This window comes from Haliaeetus leucocephalus, unplaced genomic scaffold (genome assembly GCF_000737465.1).
Source record: "Haliaeetus leucocephalus isolate CR32 unplaced genomic scaffold, Haliaeetus_leucocephalus-4.0 Scaffold536, whole genome shotgun sequence".
Lineage (NCBI taxonomy): Eukaryota > Metazoa > Chordata > Aves > Accipitriformes > Accipitridae > Haliaeetus > Haliaeetus leucocephalus.
The window spans coordinates 140,671-162,705 of NW_010972972.1; the positions used below are offsets into that span (position 1 = coordinate 140,671).

General features: G+C 43.5%; 1 long non-coding RNA gene across 3 annotated transcripts; it reads left to right on the plus strand.

Annotated features, from left to right (window-relative positions):
* The first annotated feature begins 5,587 nt into the window (after positions 1-5,587).
* LOC104837433 lies at positions 5,588-20,827 on the plus strand. 3 transcript variants are annotated; one of them, XR_774934.1, is made up of 3 exons: positions 5,588-8,262; positions 8,674-9,115; positions 20,679-20,827. It is a non-coding gene; the product is annotated as an uncharacterized LOC104837433 (long non-coding RNA). The 3 variants fall into 3 exon arrangements; XR_774932.1 differs by lacking the exon at positions 20,679-20,827 and having other exon boundaries at positions 5,588-7,535; positions 8,211-8,262; positions 8,674-10,953; XR_774933.1 differs by lacking the exon at positions 20,679-20,827 and having other exon boundaries at positions 5,588-7,177; positions 7,394-8,262; positions 8,674-10,953.
* The last annotated feature ends 1,208 nt before the right edge of the window (positions 20,828-22,035 follow it).

The following is a 22,035-nucleotide window of genomic DNA, read 5'->3' on the forward strand; positions in this document are numbered from 1 at the left end:
CCCGCCGTGGCCGGCAGCGGCAGCGGGAGGCGGCACCGGCGGAGCACAATGAACGGCGGCGCGCCCCCGCGGCCGCCCGCTGGGCAATGACATCACCCCTCTCGCCCGCCGGGGCGGGGCCGGCGGCCGCGCCGCCGGTTTCTGATTGGCTGGCGCCCGCTGGCAGCGGGGGCTTCTGGGGTTTGTAGTTTTCCCGGTGGGGTCGCCGCGCTGCAGAGGGGTCGGGCGGGGACTCGGTTTCCCGGCAGGCGCCGCGGTGCGCGGCGGCGGTGGGGAGGGGGGGGGGGAGGAGGTGGTGGTGGTGGCCGCCATGTTGATGGCGTGGGACGCTTTTAGCTCGGGAGGAGCGGCCGGGGAACCGGGTTAAGATGTCGGAAAAGGGAGAGGGTGGGGGTCAGGCGTTGGTTCAGGGGGCGGAAAGAGCTTGTGCGAGGAGGTGAGAGGGAAGGGGGAGGCTGAGGAGGCGCGGCGGGTTGCGGAGGGCCCTGAAGGACATCGCGTAGCGGCTGCCCCTCAGGGCCCGCCGGCTCTTGGTACAGCAGCGTCTCTGCGTGGCGGGAGCGAGGTGGGAGCCTGTTCCCGGGGCTCGCCCCCTTTGCGGGCCGGAGCGGGGCCTTGCGCCCCGGCAGCGGGGCCCTGAGGCGGGCGGGCCGAGGCGGCGCGGGAGCGGGGCCCGCTGCGGTGGGTCTGTGGAAGGAGCTGGGGGCGGGACGGACGGTTGAAGGGGGCTGCCCGTCGCGGTTGTGAGGGCAGGTTGGCAGGCGGCCGCGGGGCTTGTCGCGGCTGCGACGGGGCTAGGGGTGGAGGGGGAGGCTGCTGCGGGCGGCGGGGAGCCGAGGCGGGTCCCGCGGCCCTTGGGGTTGGGCCCGTTGCGCCCTCCGGGAAGGGGGGGCCCCGTGCGGGGGCTGGAGCTGCCGAGTCGTTCGGCCTCTGCCTGGGATGAAGTACAGGCTGTGATTCAGAGAGCAAGGCTGAGCTCTTGGCCTGGCCTTGGTGGGGCAGGCCCTCGGCAGGGAGCGGGCTGGGACGTGCCCTTGTCACACGCCAGGTGACAGGCTGTGCTTGCTGATTTGGGGCTCTTCTAAGGGTTGTGGCTTCTGTCTGATGTCTTAACTGCACTAACGGTGTTTGGCTGTCGTACACATGTGGCTTAGTGTGACCAGCAGGAGGAGCTTTGCTCCCTCCTAAAGGCAGCTGACCTCGGTATGTCCATAGAGACATGAACCAACCTTGAAAAAGCTCAGAGAATCGATGAGACGGTGTAAGACCTCTCAGCATGGTACGGGAGCAGCCAAGCTAATTTGTTTCCCTGTTTTTTTACCTGTTGCTTGCTGTCTGGTGATGGCATGGCTTAGCCAGCTGACTAGGTGCTGTCTGAGTTTCAGCATACCCTATGGCTGGCATGTAAGAGGTAGGCTAGATTTTGAGCATCAGGTTGTAGACTTTCCTGTACTGAACGTCATCCCTGCTTGTGCTAGTCTCTGTGTCAGGGAATGGGAAATGATTAAATAAGTCTCTGTTAGGCTTAAGAGGACTGGAGTTCCCTGAAATAATGTGTGGAAGATCTTTGCTCAAAACTGGGACAGAGGACACTCAAATGTTTGCATGGCTTGTGAAATAACACCATTTCTAGTTACAGCTGATTCCTGTGAAATAAAGTGCTTTATTACCTCAAGAAGATACTCCATTAAAGAGAGTTGTGAAGAGTTTCATGGGTTCGCTGGAAGTCTTGGCTAAAGTCCACTAGTGGTATAGTTCAGGAAAAAGGGGGTTACAAGTTTTTATTTCATACTTTGGCTCCTCCTGGAGGTAAGTACAATGCTTTTGCTCAGGATATTGTCTCACAATAGCTACATGGGTGTAGTAGTCTGTTTACCCCGGATGCACTTGAATGACGGAGGAAGGATGTCATGAAATGTTCTGTGACACAGTTACAAATTACTTAATCCAAACCTTGCAGCCTTTCAAGATTTGTTGATTCTATGATGTGTGCCACCTTCCATCACTTTAAATCCAGCTCGCTCCATTTAAAGAATCTGTACCAGTTGCTTGTCTTCCCCATTCTCTGTAAAATGTCTGGTGTCCTGGGACAGGAGGTGCTTCTTCCCATCCTAAGTTTTGCCATATTCATCACTGAAGAAAAAGAGTGGAGACAGTATAATGCTTTGTTGCTAACTAAAACTTTTAGTAATAGTTGCATACATCTGAAGAATTTGGAATTACAAGTACAGCCCCCTTTTTCTTTTCTACTTCTGATTCTTCTCTACACAGATACCTTTAGATTAGGTGTGCTGTGGGTGCAAAAAAGGGACAGTGGCATGATGACTTCCGTCACAACGTTTGCCCACAGTAGGCTTTAAGCCTATGCTTGTGTCTGCAGCTGGTGCCAAGTAATGATGGTAAGTGTTGCAGTGGGATAATTGGGGGGGAGCTTGCTTGTCTTTTCTATATCTGGCATAAAACATGAATGTGAAATCTTCATCCAGGATAAGTCTGCTGACCTAATGGCAGTATGCTTTGTTATTTACACTGGTTTAGAAACAGTTGGTGTCACCTGCATTTGATTCCCTCTCTTTCTCCTTTCCCTCCTTGTTTCAGTGCTGCTGCTCTGGGGAGGAGATGAGGATGCATCCTGCTTTACAGTTAACTTTATTCACTGTTTTTACCATGTTTCTTTGTCTGAAGATGTAGATGCCACTGGTGTCTCAGCTAAGAGTTGCTATAGCATATTGAAATGTAGAAAAAAGGAACTGACTTCAGAAACTACCCAAATGAATGCCTGCTGTGAGAGACAAGTAAAATAGTTTTCTGTGAGTGTATAGTTCACTTTCATCAGTTTGGGGGTGTCTGATGCTTCTTAGTGTATGGATCTTGCTCACTGATCACAACTTGTCAGAGATGGTAATGACGAAACCTGTGTTACATGGCTCAAACTTGGATACTCTGTTCACCTGAAAGCGCTAATGTCCCAAGTCTTCTCTGACCCAGCAGGTCTTAATTGCAAGATCTGCAAGGAGCTTACAATCCTGTTGCATAAATAAGTGTTGTGTCAGCATTTCATATGAAAAGACATAAGGTGATGATAGAATTGAAAGCCTGCCTTCGGCGTTTCATAAATACGTGGGTGTATGTTGGTTTAATACTGTGAATGAAAACTTACTCCAGTGTCTATATGGTCCTGAGCCGATGAAGCTGTTATGTTTGAATATACTTGGACTACTACGCTGATATCCTACACGGCAGAAACTATGGGTTGTCTTTGTTACTAAAGTGATTTTGGTCACTGTGGACTCAGGTAAGTAACCACCCACTGTCCTGAAAACCAAGAGAAGCAGTTGGGGGACCCTGCAGGAGGGATGCAGAAGGTAAGGATAAGTAGGAGTGTGTGATGCCTTTGCTCAAAGAGGAAATGGCTTAAATCTAAGTTTAATCTAAGTTCATAGGCAGAAACCTGGCTTCGAATCTCGGCTTTCATTCTGACAAGTTCTTCCTCTTAATGAAAACTTGAGGGGTTTGTGTCCTCTAAATTGAGCTTTCACTGGATAGTATACCAAAACCAGCTCTGCAGTTTGCATGAGAGATACATGAATTTATGAGATTAAGCGTACAAATATGTTGTGTTAACATAGTTTTTAAGGTGTCTGATGTTCTGCTGTCATGGTGTCAACATCCATGTCAGTGCAGCATGGAGAACTGGCAGGATGTTGGGATTCTCAGTTCTTGCAAATTAATTGTCAGGCCTCACATAATTCCTGTATGCAAATTAGTTGGATGAAAAGATTTTCATGTGCACTCAAACAATATGGTTTCTAAGGGTGATTGAGACGATCTATGCTAGTCTTGGCATGTAAGTTTAGTTTTGAAATCCCATTTTCTTAATTACCCAGCTATAAAACAGTTGTCCACAGTCTCCTTGGAGGAAGGAGAGCTGAAGTGTCACTGACCAACTGCTTACTTCAAAGCCTATGGGGGAAGGGTGTAAACTCTAACATCAAAGTTACTGCTTAGATTCTGGAGGCTGGAGAAGCTGCTATGAAGGTTTTTTGTTTGTAATTGTCTCCCATGAAGCTATTTCCCAAAGAGTTACTGGAGCTGCAAGGCGAAAGGTGAGAAGGTGAATTCAGCTGGGTAGAATAGGTAAGTAATTCTATATTGTGCTATTGTTTCCAAGTATCTTAATGGTAACAATACAGAAAAATACATTGTGTTGTCTACTTTGTTCTTGAACAGGGAGAGCTTGGAAAAACAGGTAAGAGTGGAAGGCTTCTCTGTTTTTTTAAGTGTTCTGAATGAAATTATGGGGAGGTGGCTGTTAAACCAGTTTCTGGAAGAACCTAGTATTCCTGTATAGCCAGAAAAGTTTGTAAAGCTTCTGTGGAAGTAATTCTAGTGACTAATTATAAAGTGTCTACTTTTTTTATCTTTCAGCACAAGAGGAGTGCTCTAAGAGCAGTCAAGAACCTCTTCAGGTAGCATGGACATGTTCTTCAACTGAAACATGGCAGCAGTTCAGTAGCAGTTACACAACAGAAAAGGGTGTGCAGGCTACTGAAGTCCCTGGGTTCCTAAGAACTGATACCTGAAAGAAATCATTCTGGTAGAGAGAGAAACTTGGGTTTCTTCCACAACTTTTAACTCCCTTGAATTTGAATGAGAGCTCATCTAATACTGAAACAGGAGATTACTTTTATTGTAGATAACTGGAGAAGGGCACTGGAATAGGGGACTTAAGTCCTAGTCAGGGCACTGTGATGGGCCTTGGAAAAACAGCAGGTAGTTTGAGTACAAGGGACTCTAGTTGTGGGAAGCTCCCTTTTGGGAAGGCGTGCTAGCTGTGGGGGAAACTTGCCAAGTGGAGACTCAGAAGTGTAGTATGTTCTGCTGCTGTTTCTTGGCTGCATATGGACCTCTCTCTTAAGGTGGGGTGGCCTGAGATGACCACTGAAGACTACAGGGTTGTAGGCAGACCCCATTTCTCTTCGCAGCACGTATGCAACTGTCCAGTTTGGAACTACCTAAACGGCTTCAGCTTTTGTCAAACAAGTATTTGGTGATTAATAGCTTTGCTTGGTCCACCTAACTCCTGCAGAGCTATCTGGCTTGATTGCAGCAGTGCTCTGAACGTAAGAAGCTTTCCCCACCCGTGGATTGCTGGAGACTGGAACACAAGCGTGACTCATAGGGGCTCCAGGGCTGAGTGCAAGTCCTTTGGTTGCTTGTGTTCTAGCTTTAGTATACACAACGGGTGCAAGTGAGTGCTTGCACGCGGAACAAGAAGACACTTGGGCTGTGCTGGCTCCTACGTACTTTGGTGTGCACTGCCCTCTTCAGCACAGAACTTGATAAAACCCTGTATTGCATAAAGCAGGTGAGGATAGGTTATGCTGGGTGTGGACCTTGCTCAGTTGCCACTAATCCTTGGAAAGGTCTTACTTATGTTGTGTAGTGATAAACCTGAGTTGGTAACTGATACTGTTCAGCCAATGTGCATGTCTGTGCCAGACAAGTAGTCCATGAGGTCACAAAGCTTCAAGCATGGTATTATCATTTACTCCATTTAAAAAAAAAAAAAAAAAGGGTTGCAGCAGGGAATTTTTTTAAAGGGTCACATAAACTCCACTGAAATTAAAAGCCCACTAAAAATATCTTTGTGGAAGGAATACGTTTTGGGAAATGACGAATGCTGTGTCAAAGGCAGCGTGAGGCTTTAGTTATGGCAATCTTCCAACACTCTTACTTGTCCCAGTTTTTGTTGTGAGGTTCATAGGGGAAGAGTGTTGGACACGGGGAGAGTGTGAAAGCCATAACCATCGGTAAAAGTTGAATTTTAACAACTGGAATTTAGTGTCAAATTATGCACCATTTTCTAAGAAAGTCCTGCAGCTAAATTGATACGCTGGAGTCCCTGATCATGCATGCTAGTGTTCTCAGATTCTCCAGCTATTTGGATGCAGTGGTGCAAAATTATATGTTGTTTCCTATATGATTCAGCTTAAAATACAAGCTTTGGCAGCGTGAGTACCTAAACAGTATTACAGTCAGCATTCCTTTATGCACACAAACAATTTCCTTTTGGGTAAGTAACATTGTACTGTGAAAAAGCACACAACTCCAGGGAGAGCATCATTTGATAGCATCTCCTGTGCCACAGTTCCCTGGGTTTGCCCCTCTTCCTCGCCTTGGATTCTGCTGTTTACCGAAACTTTAAGCCTTTCTGTACATTATCACTGGTTGGCTCTCTTGCACCACCTCATTGTTTTTTGCCGTTTCTCTGCAAATACATCTTCCTGGAAAAGGGGGACCAACAGTAAGTGTCTCTGGTTCCTGGCCAAGTTTCCACTGACATGGTTTCACTTGCTCTGTTGTGTCAAGTTATTTACATGCAGTGTTCTAAGGATGTAATTTAGCGGACTGCTAGTAAGCAGCTAACCTTTTTGTCTTGGCCCCAGTCCACATAGGTCAGGTTTACACAAGCCTGCTTCCTCACGATGAATTCAGTGGCTACTCTTAACAGCCCTTGGTTCCTGTTGCATGACTTTATGAAAAAGATAGCATTAGGCTGCTCTCAGAGCCTTGAGGAAGGACATGCTAGGATTGCTCACTTTACCTACTGAGTTGCATGAGCCAGAATCTCTTCTGAATCTTCTGCATACCCAAGACCTAAGGCTGTCGAGGTGAGAAGGTTACGTTTTTCATGCATTAATAGGTCTGATGTGCCACAATAGAGGAGAGGGTTTTCAAAACCAGCATAGAGGTGTGAAGCTCCCTATTTAAGCTGCCTAGCTCAAAGTACAGTCTTATTCTCAGGTTCTGGATTTCTGCATATCAGAGTTGTTTTGTATCCAGTAGAGCTGCCTTGGGCATGCATTCGCAGGAGTCGCGTTACCTGAGCTCCCTGCTTTGAGCTCTCAGAAAATACAGTTGCGTGGTGCAGAGCCTGCGGTGGCATTGCTGGTTGAAGGAGTTTGGTGTTATCTTTTGCTCCTTGCTTTCCTGTGCCACAGTACGCCATTCCCTTTCATGTGATCGCAATTATCTGCAAGGGCACAGTGAGCTATCAGTGTCTTAATCAGGGTGTTGACGCACCCTCCCTGCCCTGTGTACGCTTTTCAGTGACTCAGTGACCAGCGAAGCAGAGGAGGTTTGCAGTTGTGCGGCTTTCTAAAACGTGGATCGGGTTGGTGATATGGTTTAGAGAATTTGCAACATAGCACTAAAAATAGGTGGCCAGGTGCAGAGTGCAAGTAAGAAGTTCTTGGGCTTGTTCCTGAAGTCTCTGTCTCATTAAATCGTGCATCTAAGGATGCGTTTGACTTTGGGGGGGAGGAGCTGCAGCAGCAGGGTGTCCATTGTGCATGTGGATGCTTTTGTTAACCCTGTTTTTCTGCTTTAGGTCTCATGACCCAGTCAAATGTTTTGCTCTGTGTAGACTTCTGACCAGGCAGCGGGAGCTTGAGAAACCCTGACGTCTGTAAGCAGCACTGGTGATTGCTAGATGCAGTCCAGACAAATCCCAGTGGGAGAGGAGAGCTGGAGTAAGATGCGGACCAGTTTTCCCTGAAGTTTGGGGGGTTTTGACGGTTACAGAGAGTACCAATGTGTTCTCTTATGCTGGAACTAATTTCTTACATTTAGGGAGTAGTATTTACCCCTGCACACACTGCTAAATATCCCTTTTACATTTAATGGCAGAGTAGATCTGCAAAAAAGAGAATTGGGTACTAAAATGTTTTACATACGGTAGACAAAAAGCCTAGTCTCAGTTTTCCACGTCAACATTTTTACAGTGCTCCTGATATGAGTGAAGTCAGCTTCCTTACTGTGAACTCTTGCAATGCAAATATGATTTACTGCCTCCATTCTGATAATGGCGAATGTTGTCTGATGGGGACAATGTGGTGGCAGCTGCTTCAGAGTGATGTGCAGTGGCTTTGCTGTACTTGCTCTACTTTAGCGAATGTCAGCTAAAATAGTAATTGCGTCCCCTAAGAGTTAGATTATTGCTGCTGATAACCTTTGTGGAAAAACAAATGAGGGGAAGTAGAGGCAGATGCAATCCTCATATGATTTGGCAGAAAGGTGTTGCACAGCCAAGTGAGTACTACGTCTCACGGGGGATGAAGGGCAGTCGTGCTTTACTAGCTCATATCAGTGAGGTCCACTTAGCCTCCTGCAAATTCCTGCCCACTGAAAGCTCTTCTCATCTCCAGGGTAGATTGTGACTGGAGCAACCGCTGTCCCAGTGCTGCCTCCAGGAAACAAGTGGGTGAGGAAAGAGTTTATTTTAGTAGGTCCGATGAAAATAAATGAATTTGCTTACTCTTCATGATAAATAATCTAATTTATAAAATAATAATTTATAAATACCTGGAAATATAAGCATATGTGTATATAAAATGTATATATTTAAATATATACATTATTGTATATATTAATGAATATATTAATAATTCATAAACTCACAGTTTATAAATAAATTAATAAGCTGGGGAATCTCAGAAAAATAGAGGAGCTCTGTGTTGCCAACAGACTCCTGGGATGGAGTAGCTGTTCCCTCTTGAGAACAGATCAAACGTGACAGTCTGCTCCCCAACAAATACAGTTTGTGTGAATCATCTTGTTTTGTTAAAGTTTCTAATCATGTCTATCTTTTAAACTCTCATCCTTGAGAAGGTTATTTGTCTGTGGATTAACCTTGTCGTGAGTACTGAGGTATGTGACATGCTTGCCCATGGAATCAGGTATGTGTGGGGTCTCTCACAAGTTTCTGTCAACACTTAAGTGTTTCAGCTCTCCAGAATGGATAACATTGCTGCCATTCATTCTGATTGGCGTTGCAGCCTTGTTCACATGGGTTTGACGTATCTCAAATATCCTAGCCTTTTGCTATAGTCAGTTCTCTGTAATCTGAAGGTAAATTTAGGTACAAATCATGACAGCCAAGATGCTGGGTTTGGAATATGCCTGCCTCCCTGTAATATTCAGTCGTGCTCTCTGGTATGGGTGGATCTGCCGGTTGGGTGCAGTTAATTTACCAGTCTTACTTCTCCCAAAGGAAATGTGCACCCTGAATTCTCCCTGTGCTGTGGTAGTGCTTTACGTGCACAAGCTCCAGGTAATGTTCACCTCTGTGGGATGCAAAGGGATGGCTATCTCAGTCTTCCCTGAATTTACTGCTCAGTGTTCAGTGACGTAGCAGGGCATGCAAGGCGCTATTTTGCTGCTGTCCACCACCCACAAATGGCATTTGGTTCATTTGGTTTTGGTGACCCTTTTGTTTCTAGCTAACACATAGGTGTTAAGGGAGGTTTTGTACCAACATGCAGGTTTTCCAAACTTTGGGGTTTTTCCTTCTCTGTAGTATCTCCCTGTCACCTGTACATAGTACATCGCAGTCAGTGATCTGTCTGTAGGTTATGCCCTGATGTGTGTGAGCAGTCCTGGGATAATTCCCCACTTGTTCAGCCGCATGGAGCTGGTGATTCCGGTTGCTGCAAAATTCTAGCCATTGCATGCCATCATCATAAAGAAGAAAAAAGAAAGCTTCAAGGAAGGAGGCCTTCATTTCTTCTTGTCTATTGGGATGTCCTGAACAGCTCCAGAGCTGGTGCAGGGGTCTGATCAGATGCTGCTCTCCATCCATCCCCTGCCCTGGGTGGTGGGTCAGCAGCACCCTGTGGTGGAGGAGGTGAGGGGACACCAGTCTCAAGAGGTGCTGTCTTCTACCTTGTCACTTACTGTCCATGTGGCTTCTATGTCCCCCTTCGTGAAGCTCATTCCCATTCTTGTTTGAAAACAGCTGCTCTAATATGACCCTTTAGCACAAGTAGTCTTTAGATACAGGAGGCCAGGACGTGTCTTGGCGTGCCATCAGATGAACTTTTTTCAGGTCCTTATGTAGTTTGTAACAAAGGGGACGTTAATGTGGGCAAGGTCCAAGAAATAGTCTTGTGTGTGTGACCTCTGCTAAATTTGATAAAGTCTTCTCTTTAGTGGCACTGTGATCAGATATTCTTCCATGGCCCTATCGTGGTGGTCTTGCATTAGGGTTTTGAAATGCTCTGCTAAGTAAGAAGGCCCTGATGAGCTCACAATGTGAAGGTGGCCCTATGCTTTTTTTCAAGGGTCCTTCAGAGCAGGTGTTGGTGGGAAGAACATGTTTGACCCTTTTCCATTTTTTTTAGTAGATGTTTCAGCCTCAGAGAATCCTTGCATATTCTGTGTAACTTAACAATCAATTACATTTCTCCATTTTGTACAAATATGACCAGTTTTATGCAAAGGCATATAAATGACATTTCTTAGTAGGCATTTCTTCCATGTTTTATGTTACAGCTGCATGTATCCACATTAGATAAGTCAGGAATATTTGAATAACAGATGTTAAAATTGGGTCATAAACCACAAGAGTCACTGAGCTCAGACTTCAGAGGAACTGGATCCTCTCCTGGTACATTCACTGGGCAAATAATTTATACCTCAGAATCATGTTTTGCACTGGAGGACATCTGAATATTTCACTGCTGCTACTCCAGCATCTCTTACCTCTGGGACAAATTCTTCTCGTTCCCATTGAATCTCAGGGCGGTGGTTGGGGAAGAGATCTAATAACACTTTAAAGGTATGTGAAAGGTGCTCTCCATGTGCTGAGTTTCATATTTTTAACCTTTACATTTTTTAAATTTAAAGTAGCACCTTCCATTTCCTAAACTGATGACACCTGAAGATAAATAGATCTCTACAGCCAATTGCCTCCAATACGTCAAAGACAGAAGTGCCATTTTGCAGATACCCAGTGAAGATGCAGAAGCATGGGATTGCTGGGAACCAAGCAATCGCCACTAAAATACAATAGTGCCACAACTTGTCAGCAGGCTGAGCAAACCCAGCCCTTCTTACAATGTTGTGCCTACGGTGTTCTGTCTAAAAACTATTAGCCCTTGAAAAACTAGTTGACAACATTTTAAAGAGGAGAATCAAATACTTAACAGTACCTCTATAGGATTTTCCCCATTTTAATGCACTCATAAATGTAGCCAGATACCACTCCCACTTTAATAAAGATTATTTTGGAAGGCAGCTGTAGATAAAATGTACCTTCTTGAACCAGTTTTAATTACTCATCTGTTTTCGTAGCCAGTTTGTGGCATCAGTGGATATGTTCACATTTCTAAGTCCAAGACATAAAATGGCTTTGTGTTATTTCTTTAGAAAAGAGCGAAACTCATAAAAGGAGCCCTGATTTTCAAAATGGGAACATTAGATTTGCATTTTATTTTAAATAAAATGAATGCAATGCGTGTGCTTATACAGTCAACGTCCAGGCAGGGTTTGTGGTTTACTAACCCATCTGTTCTGCCTAGAGAGCAGCGAAGAGAACGCAGATTGTGTTAGCAGTCATAAATCCCTGTCTCTGTATCTTGTCCCCCATCGCAGACTCTCCTAGGGATGTGGCTGTAAGTTTAAACCTGGGAAGGGCAGAGTTCCCCCACTGCAGACCCCCTGGCACCTGCAATGCTGACGGGCAGGGAGGGTTTGGGTCCCTCTGTCTCCCCGGCTCCCCACCGCTCGGGTCGCACCTCTGAAGTCTTCGGTGCAGCCAAATACTACGTGGTGCTGCAAAATGCACGTCAGAGGTGTTGATCTCTGCTAGCTTTGAAATGAGAGAGGCTGCTCTAGCTGTAGTCCACTGTACTTGTGGGTCTCTGCCAGCAGAGGGTGGCTCTAAGACCGTTTATACATTGCTTTAACATTTAAACAGTTTACAGGCTGAATATGGAGCCTGATGACCTTAGTGCTTCCTTTATTTCCTAATACTCCATTTATCTTTAGTTAGTAATTGTAAGAAATTAAGATTTTCATTTGGGCTTTTCCTCACTGATTATTTTGCTTTGGCATTATTCTTCCAGATGAGAATAGCCAAACATTATAATTAAATTTAGGAAGACAGGTTTGAGATAATGTTACTATTGATTGGGACCTACTTCAGTCTAGGACCTAAGCATTTGAAATAAATAACTCTGTGAATAAGTTGTCAGCGTTCTAGCGTTTAATAGGGTTTGAAACCTGAGACATCAGTAGTGAATGGAATTCATCTGGCCAAGCGTCAGATACCTAAGAGATGCCCTGTGCTTAGTGCTTTCCTTACACTCCGTGGAGAGGACTGCGCACATGCTGAGGTTGATTTCTATACCTCTTAACCTGATTTAGGAATCGGTTTACAGAACACAAGCTAGCAGGAGCCTGATCCCAAACAACGTTTGCGCATGTATAATTATTCTCATGTGGAGTCCCACCATGTGCGACAGTTAATGACTAGACAGTTAATTATGTGAGTAACTATTATGCAGGAGTGGGCTCAATTCTCGTGCTTGTGTTACAGGGAGACTAATTTGTCTCCTGAGACGTCTGTTCCTTTCTGTTGGCTACAGAGGGAGCAGAGGTTAGACTAGCTCAAAGTTAGACTTCTAACCTACACATCTACCTGAGATACATCTCACCCACGGTGTCTACAGGCTGGTGTTACTAATATTGGGCAATACTCTGCCTCATCTTTAAAGGCCTGTGGACAATAGATTTTATGGATCTGATTTCACATCCAATGGCCTAAAGTGTGACAGTTACTTCTGTAATTAGTAGATAGGCATTAACTTCTCTGAAATCAGTGGAATTCCACATGGGACCAATTGCACATGTCTAAGTAGTTCAGGCTGTTGTCGACTGGAGATCTGTTAGGAAGCTGTACATAATAAAAGGTAGTAGTAAGTGATGATGGAAAATTTGTCGTGTTATAATAATAGTGATTTATATTCTCTGTTAGATGGTCTGTTGAGAATTCTCCTGCACATATTTAAGTAGTTTTAAAAGGTTTGAATAAAAATTCCTGTCAGTGATTTTAGTTTATTTACCACTCAGAACCTATGCTTTCAAAACAAAACTCCTATCTAAAGTTCTTTAATTTTCAAAAAAAACTGAGTATACCAGCAGTCTTCATTTTGAACTGTTCAGAAGTATAGCACAGGTGAGGCCTTAGTATCTACTAGGGTGGGTAACATTCCTCTCTGCAGAAATAGAGCAACCCAGTGACCAACTCAAGCAAAAGATGGAAGAGGCATCTTCCATAATGGCTACAATCAGCAGATAACCTCTGGCTTTCCCTTCCACAAAACACAGGCAATACCAGACACACGAGTGGGATTTGCATCCTCCTCTTCTGCAGGGATCAAGCCTTTTGAACCAGTTTCCAAAAACGCGTTCATGGTGCAAGAAGGGTATTTGGTGTATTTGAACACAGAGAAATGCCACAGAGAGAAATAAGGGATTAGAGGAACAGGGTCGGGAGGATAAGACAAGGTTATTGCAGACACGGGGGTGTATTCATGACACCAGCATGCGCTGTGGCTCTTCTGGAATGGTTTCCAGCCTACACCAGAGCGTATAGAGCTTTCTGCAGGATTTAGTGTGCCCAGTGCTTGTGCTCTGCTTGAGGTTAATTGTATGGAAAATCTTGTGTGTGATTCCTTGCTGTAATGACCTGTTAGTATACATATGGGCTTTCAAGTTATGGAAGTGACCCATGATTTATGAAATAGCCTCTTCCTGTTTGCAATGATGCAGTGAAATACTGAGTCATCTCTAACCCTTTAGCCTTGCCTGTACAGGCTTGTTGTTGCTTGCTACCTGTCCCCTAGGATTTGGATTGCTGGTACTGGACAAGAGTTTTTACCTGAACTAGGCTCAATTTTATCAGTTTTGGATGAATTACTGCCTTTTCCTAGAGAAAAGGTTTGAGCTACATCACTATTAATCTGAATTATAGTGAATTGCTAAAAAATGAGCTGTGTGTAGTTTAGGTTAAATTAATGAATTCTTGGTTTGGGGGATTAGTTACTTGCATTCACTGCAAGCTCTAGCTTTTGATTCCCTAAAGTGAGGTTAAATTACATCAGTGATTTAGCCCTTAACCTTTTGTCCTGGTTTCGGCTGGGATAGAATTAATTTTCTCTCTAGTAGTTGGTATAGTGTTATGTCTTGGACTCAGTATGAGAAGAATGTTGATAACACACTGATGTTTTCAGTTGTTGCTAAGTAGTCTTCAGACTAACTCAAGGATTTTTCAGCTTCTCATGCCCAGCCAGCAAGAAGGCTGGAGGGGCACAAGAAGTTGGGAGGGGACACAGCCAGGACAGCTGACACAAACTGGCCAGAGGGGTATTCCATACCATGTGACATCATGCCCAGTATATAAACTGGGGGGAGTTGGCCTGGGGGGGGGTCATTGCTCGGGAACTAACTGGGCATCGGTCAGTGAGTGGTGAGCAATTGCATTGTGCATCACTTGTTTTGTATATGCAAATTCTTTTTTTATTATTATTATTGTAATTTTATTATTGTTATCATTATTGGTTTCTTCCTTTCTGATCTATTAAACTGTTCTTATCTCAACCCACAGGTGTTACTTTTTTCCAATTCTCTCCCCCATCCCACTGGTTTGGGGGGAGTGAGTGGGCGGCTGCGTGGTGCTTAGTTGCTGGCTGGGGTTAAACCATGACACCTTTTCACAAAGGAGGCAAACTCTGCTTTGCTTTTGTTTTTCCATATGATGACCTTCTATACAGATCAGTGTGGGAAGGTCATCCTCTATTATCATCTTGATAAGAATGGTTTTTTGCTTTTTTAAACAGAGCCAAGCTTTAAAGAAAGTATGTCCTAAAACTGTATTGCAGGTCCGTAGTTATCAAGACCGAATTAATTCACATCTGTGATGCTATATCCATTGATGCCCTTACTCTCACAATCTAGTTCAATTCTTAACATGGTTTTGGTTCCATCTACTAAAATGAATACTTTCGGTTTTTGTGTAGTAACAAAACCCTGTCATCCAAAAGTCTATTTGCCAATGAATACCTGCCTCACAGATCACAGTCCCCTATAAATATCTTTTCTGCCATCTACACAAACCCTTCTGGTTTTGTAGAACTTGCAGTGATTTGTTTGTATACCCTAACTCTATGCCTTGAGTGTGGCATGACAGTAAACACTCCTGTCCCCAGCTTGTCCAGCATCTTGTAGGCAGCTTCCCACTTGGCATATTGACTTCTAGTGGTTTCTTCCCCAACAAGGTGTCTGGTTTTTGTTACATGCCAAGGCACCTAACTCTCCTCCCATAGCATAATGAGCCCGGGGGCTCACGAAGAAGTTCTGGATTCAGCTGGAAGGTAGCAGATTGTATTTCACTGCCTTTTGGAGCAAGCCCCTAATGCCATTGAAATCTCAGCAGTATGACATCTGACCCTTCAAGGGCTGAGATGGAGTAGGTGTCTGAAAACAGAACATAAATTCCTTCATCAGGTTCTTACAGTAGGATATTTTATCCTTTCTCTACAGAATATAGCAGGGGCTTAGGTAAAGAAGGTTGGATGCTCTTTCTTATTCAGGGTGGCTTAGTTTAGTTTAACTTTGACTCTGAAAACATAGCATCTGGCTGAAAAGCTGCATATTCAGCAGCTACACAGTCTGATGGGTGTACTAACAAATAGCTAGAGACCGCAGAGCTATGTTGTTGTTAATTCCTTTCTGCCAGTGAGACATTCTTGTTCATCTCTCGGACAGTATCATAAGTCAATTATTGGTCTTGCCCATCACTGGACCCAGCTGATAGAGTGTGAACTGGTGCGTAATCTATATATGCCAGTTGTATGGCCATCATGCCTTTCTAGAACCAAGTCTTTTTTAGGTATTATCCCACAGAGAAGGAAAGAAGATAGAATAAGCTAAATGAGGTAAAAGAGCCAACAATTTTCCAGATTTGAAATGCAGTGCCTTTGGATATTGACAATTTACAGTTGTTTTGTTAAGGCATGGAATTTTGCAAAAGCTTTTACAAGGAAAATACGGATGATGGTTTTTCTTGTGGAATATTTTAATGGCTATGCTCAGCTTTCCCAGTGGGATCTTACGTTCTTAGAGAAGAGATTTGTCACCACTTACTTGATTTGGATAAACTTTCTGCCAAAATCAACAAGGAAGGAATTGACAGGACAGACTTTAGTAACGGGGAAATTGTGACATGTTTGAAGAGAACGCACACTCAGAGGAGGGGCTACTTCTGTTTCAAAAAGCAGCTTCTTATCGGCAAAACAAGCTCTACTCTTTCCTGCAGATGTCTTGTCTCTGCCTTGCAGCAGTGCTAAGAAGATGTTTTGTCCTGTAAGAAGCCAAGGGAAAGAGATTTACTATAGTAAGAACATCTATGCCTATGCTATTTAAACTCCAGTCATTCTGTTGAGTTGAACTAAGACAAGCATTAAAAGCAGCTGGGACTGTAATGATTAGAAGTCTTTGCAGTTATTACAGGGTCCGTTTTTCTACTGAATCAACACAGGCTGCAGCTTCTATGACAAAGGAAGCAAGTACATATTGGTGCAACAGCACACAAAAATATAAATCATTGCCCTTCTGCTGACTGGTCATGGGTGGCTGGGGCAGACATGTCAGTCTTCCAAGACAAATCAGTGGTGCAAAACTTGAGTGTATGAAAAAACACAATTTTTTTAATACACCAAGATCAATATTAAAGCAGTGGAGATGCTAAGCAGTACACAGAGCCATTGTATCTTTCAGAAATCTAACTGAACACAAGTAGCCAGGAGTCCAAGAACTGGCTTGAAGCAGATGATGCCACTTCTCCTCACTCTTCCCTGAAACACTACAACCAAAATTAATAGTGCACCATTTCTTCCCAAGCCTCAATATTCACTCACACACACAGAGAACATGGGAAGCTTTTTAAAAGCCCCTTGATAACCGGAACAAGAAAACTTTAATTGTTTAGCTATGAGTGGCATGTCCTCTTATAAAATGCCAAACAGCCTTGTGTTTTTTAGGTCAAAAGCCAACAAGATGAGCTATGAGCTCTTATTACTTCTTCCGTTCCTTCACAGTAAAAATCTGGAGTGCTTTAAAAATGCTGAGAACGTGACAGTGATTGACAAGAAAAGGCATGTAAGGAGAGATTGTGCTGAAGAAATTATAATTTTTATTAAACAAAATTGATACTGATATAGGTCTTGCATTTGCAATCTCAGCCAGAAGTTAGGGCTAACTTTTCTCAGCCAAGACCCTTACACACTCTGCCTTTCACCCTTATGGAAGAACACCTAATTTGGTAAAATCCCAGAGTGACTAAGGAGAGAGATCCTAAGAAATTAAACAGCTGCCTGAACTTTTTAACTTTTTCTTGTGAAAGCGTGTCTTATTTTAGTGTGTGTGCAGTGCATGTGTAAGGCTGCTTCCATCATTTTTGTTACTGGATCCATGCACTAGTGGATCCCCAAGCATATGGGTTTGGTTCCAGTTAGGTGTGGGCATGCGACCACATTTCCATTGAATTATTAAGTATCTATGGTATGGAGTTCATACAAGTTTTATAACAGCTGGTAGCTGATGTCTGATCTGACATAAAGTGACAATAGCAAAGAGAGACAGTAGCTGTTATCGCATTAAATGTGTCAGTACAAAATTAACAAAACTTTTAAAGACATTTTAACTGACAGCATGAGTTAAAGCTGGATCTGCATCTTGGATAGTGGGTTAGAGCCTATCTGGTCTGATACTAAGGACCCTAATGTTGTATTTATTGTGTCATTAAGCCACAGTCAGAGAGGAGGAGGGTGAACTGTATCTTTTATAGTTACTAAAAATGGAAAGCACTCTGTCACTGGTATGTTCTTCTCAGTGAAACAGCCAGTGCTATTTGAAAACTGCTGTTGGAGATGATTCAACCATCATCTACCTACATGTTAAATCTTCAAAAAGATTCTGTGTTATTGCATAGTGATGGCAAAGAACAACATCAAACTGCTAACGTAGTAGCAGGGAGATTTAAGGAAGATGTGGCATAGGCATTTGTATAACTGTACTTTGTTGAGCTGAGCACGGGTACAATTCTTGTCTGCTTGGATCATTTAACCGGCCTAAGACCAATATATATCCTTAATGTTCAACAGCCACCTATGCCCAGTAATGACAGGGTCCTCCAGTAACATGTTAACTATGTCAATGAACTATTAGCTAAATTAGCTGGGTTTTTCTGGTTAAAAGAAAACTAGACCTTCATTAAATTCTAAGATAAGGGTAAAAAAAAGAATTTTTTTCTTTCATTATGTAATCTGGTTATCTTCTGTGTTAACTTGGTGACTGGATAATTTGAATCTGCTAATTTATTGACTTAACTGAAGTTGCTGCCTAAATCATATAAAATATAGAGCATTGCTTTGTTTTTAATCCATTTGGTGAAATTGTAAGTAAATTACGTAAGTAATGTGCTTTGTGACATTAATGTTTGTGCACTCACCCTTTTTATGCAACCCATACATGGGACACAAGATGTTTTTATTTCATCAGACCACAAACTGGGTCGCAAACTCTGAAGGCATACAGAAGCTCTGCTGTGAAATCACCAGCCTCTTGCATCTGTCTCCAAAGCGACAACCTACACCCCTCACATTACCCAGTCTGTAACATCCCCAATAAAAAAAGAAAAGATAGTTCTCTATCTTGCCATACTGAAAATGTAGCTGTTTATAAATATGCTTATGTGCTATGGATTTGCTAGCATGCCTTCATTCACCTGCATAAGTCAACACAAGACACACAATTGCCAGATATAATCACCTATAATGAACACCTACTGTCTGTGTCGGCTGGAAATAAGACAAAGTAGGCAATTACGTAGAGCACCTAACTGACTGCTGCAGGGCAAAACAGCCATGGCCATTGGACCTCCTTTTTCAGCCTACAGGGGTAGTACCTGTTCTGCTCATTTTTACTGCGTATCCTGTTCCCTGGAACGTGATATGTAATAAAACAGACAGGGTGTTGTTTGGCACCACGGAGGAAGGCTGCCTCTGTCTTGTCTTGGATGCTGCAGCCATGGTTGGACCTGTAGAAGGGAACGAGATGCCTTTCTTTGGTGCAGTTAAACACGATGAGTTGGGTGAACCATTTTAAGAGCAGGACAGGACAGAGAGAAGCATTTGAAAGGACCTGCCCTACAAGGAGTTTGTTTCATGGGAAACAGTTGTTTCATGGGAAAACTGGAGGTAGGCCCACCCTGAAGATCTGCTGACTCTACCAGAGTGCTAATATCATTATATATGTTCATTACTTCCAAAATGAAGAGGTGCCTGCCTTTAGGTGTCTTGCAGGATTATAATGTGAATTCCTTAGTTAATTGCCAAAACTGGTGTTCCCCTGCCTTATGCTTAGTGTATTGATTTGCACACTTAGAAGGCAAGAGTAAATTGCAGAACATAGTGATTTGAATTTAAACCCAGTGCTAAACTTTGGCCTGGAAGCATCAGGTTGCTGTCCTGACCATTCACATTTACACAAGCTCAGTACAGAGGTAAAGAGCAATATAAGGGCAAGGCAAAGAGGAGAAAGACTCATAAAGTACCTCAGCAGAGCTAACTTGTTGGGCTACATTAATCAGTCTGATTTTTGCCCTTTTAAATGCCTGTGGTTTTACAGTTTGCAATGTGGGGCCCTTTATAACAGATGCAGAGCTTGATATTTGCTGCCCCTCTACTTATTTATGTGCTAGTGTGTAATTGTTGCAGTGTTTCACATCGTGTGAGTGAAACAAATAAATAGGTACATATCTACTTCCTTATTCCTGTGATAGAAGCAGCAAGGGAGGAAAGGGCAAAAGGAGAAACCAGAATTTCTGCTAACAGGAAGAAAAAGAAGACAGAGAGAATCTAAAAAGATTAGATTTGAGCAACCTACTAATGTTCCTGCTTACTGCCAAATTCTGCTACAGTTCACCAGCTCATCAGTATGTATATATTCTGGTTATCTGCTGTATTAACTTGGTGACTGGATAATTTGAATCTGCTAATTTATTGACTTAACTGAAATTGCAGCCTAAATCATATAAAATATAGAGCATATATATATATATATATGGATTATTGACGGTTGGTTTTATTATGGGGCTAAATTCTGGCTCCTTTCACAATACTGAAGTAGTTCATTAGACACAGAAATACATAACTTTCACCCTTTGTCTAAATATGTTTAAAATTATGCCAAGCTACCCAAACACAGTTTTGCCTCATATAAAGCCAACTCAAAGCAAGAACTGATCAAGAGCAGGCTAGTAACCTGTCCCAATTCCTCTCTCACTTGGCACATCTCCAAATGGTGATTTCTCACAGTATATCCCAATTTACCAGCTGCTCCCAATGTAAAGAGAACAATTTGTTAATTCATTACGGATTGTTTATGATTGACAATATTTACTGGAAGTACTTTTTGGACAAACACAGTGCTGCAAACAGACAGGGATATTAGGCAGCTGTATGTTCCTACAGCATGCAGATAAAGTGTAGTTGGAGTTTTTTCCCTCCTAGCAACTGAAGCAAATGGATTGTAAAAGCACTTGGGAATTAGCCCAGGACTTTTGTGATGGTCTTGTAGAAGAACGTTGTGAGTACTTCTTAAAACATTCCCGCTTTGGTTAGCCAGTGAATTGTTTTACTGTGGTGTCTGTGGAGTCCTTAAAAAGATTACACTTCAGTTCGGCATTACTGGGGCTTAGCTGTAAAGGCGAGGGCTTTAGGCACTGCCTGTATGTGAAGAAGTCATCGTGCTTTTATCACTTTGTCTTGCAGCCTTGGAGAGCGGGCTGTCAGGCACAGACCTGCTGCAGGGCCCCTCTTTCAAGGCCGTATTCTCTGTCCCCTCTGTGTTGCCCACACCAACGTGCCACCATTGCTCTGATGTGATGAGCGGGGTCTACTCAGACCATGGATGAAGGAAGTGCAGGAGCCCTCAGGCAGGGTCTGCAGGGGTGCCATGGCCTCACGTGCCCCATCCCACCCACCCTCCAGGCATTTTCCACCTTCTCGAGACCTTTGCAGCACAGCCAAGGTGCTTTCCTCTTCATATATTGACATAATTACTCTGCTACAACCAAAATCGGATGGTTTTTCCAAGAACTGTGGATGGTGGCATGTGTACACAACTATGAAGCTTTGGGGATCCTCTGGAGATGGATGCAGGCACAGCATTCCAGCTTGGAAATCCTCAAGAGCAGCATAAAAGATATATAATCATGTCCTTCTGCTTATTTTGGCCCTGTGTAAGATGAAGCTATGTGTCATATGCTTAATATTAAATGGACTAAACAGGTCACTTGGTTTCTCTTTAATTCTTTTAATCTTCTTACAAGATACAAAATAGGCTTAAGTCAAAAACTGTTCCTTAATGCAAAGGGTTGAGGGGGATGATTGCTCGCTTGGCCGTTTTTTGATCATGACAGCTGCCCCCTAGAAAGATTGGCTTTGGAGAGCACTGATACTACTCTACGGAGCAGGTTTATGCCTCCTTACTCAATATCCATAAAGATCTCTGGGAGACAATTACAATCATAGCAGTAGGAAGAGTCAGCCTGTAGTTAAACCTTCCAGCCCACACACAGTAACAGGAAAATCCTGTTTGAAAAATCAGGGAAGAGCCTATTCCGGAAAACAAGAGATAATGTGCTGATAACGCTGCGGTCCCCCCACCCTCTAAATGATTCCTCTGGTGCAAGTGGTCACAGAGTCTGGCCCACAGTGGTTTGATATTTTTTTATATTATTTTACAGAGGAGGGCTGTCCAGGATGGGATAAGGAGAGATGGGTTTCTTGGAAGAATTTCTGCAGCTGAGCTAGCAACAATTTTAATGATCACACAAGCTCAGGTCACTGCAAAAATAATTGTTTTCTGACCCATGCATGGGTTTTCTTGTCCAGACTGAAAATTAGAGAGGGTAAAGATGTGTTGGTAGGGAGATGCACAGCAGCGTAAGCCATCCAGCATGGGAGTGGGAAAAGAGAGGGCGCCTGTTTTAGCCTCTACTCAAGGTCTTGTGAGTGTTAATGTTGCTGGAACAGAGCTGTGTTAAGCAAGTAAGAGCTAAAACACCATCCTGAGACCAGATTTACTCTTCTCAAGAGAAATGCTGGAAACCTTTTGCAATACAGT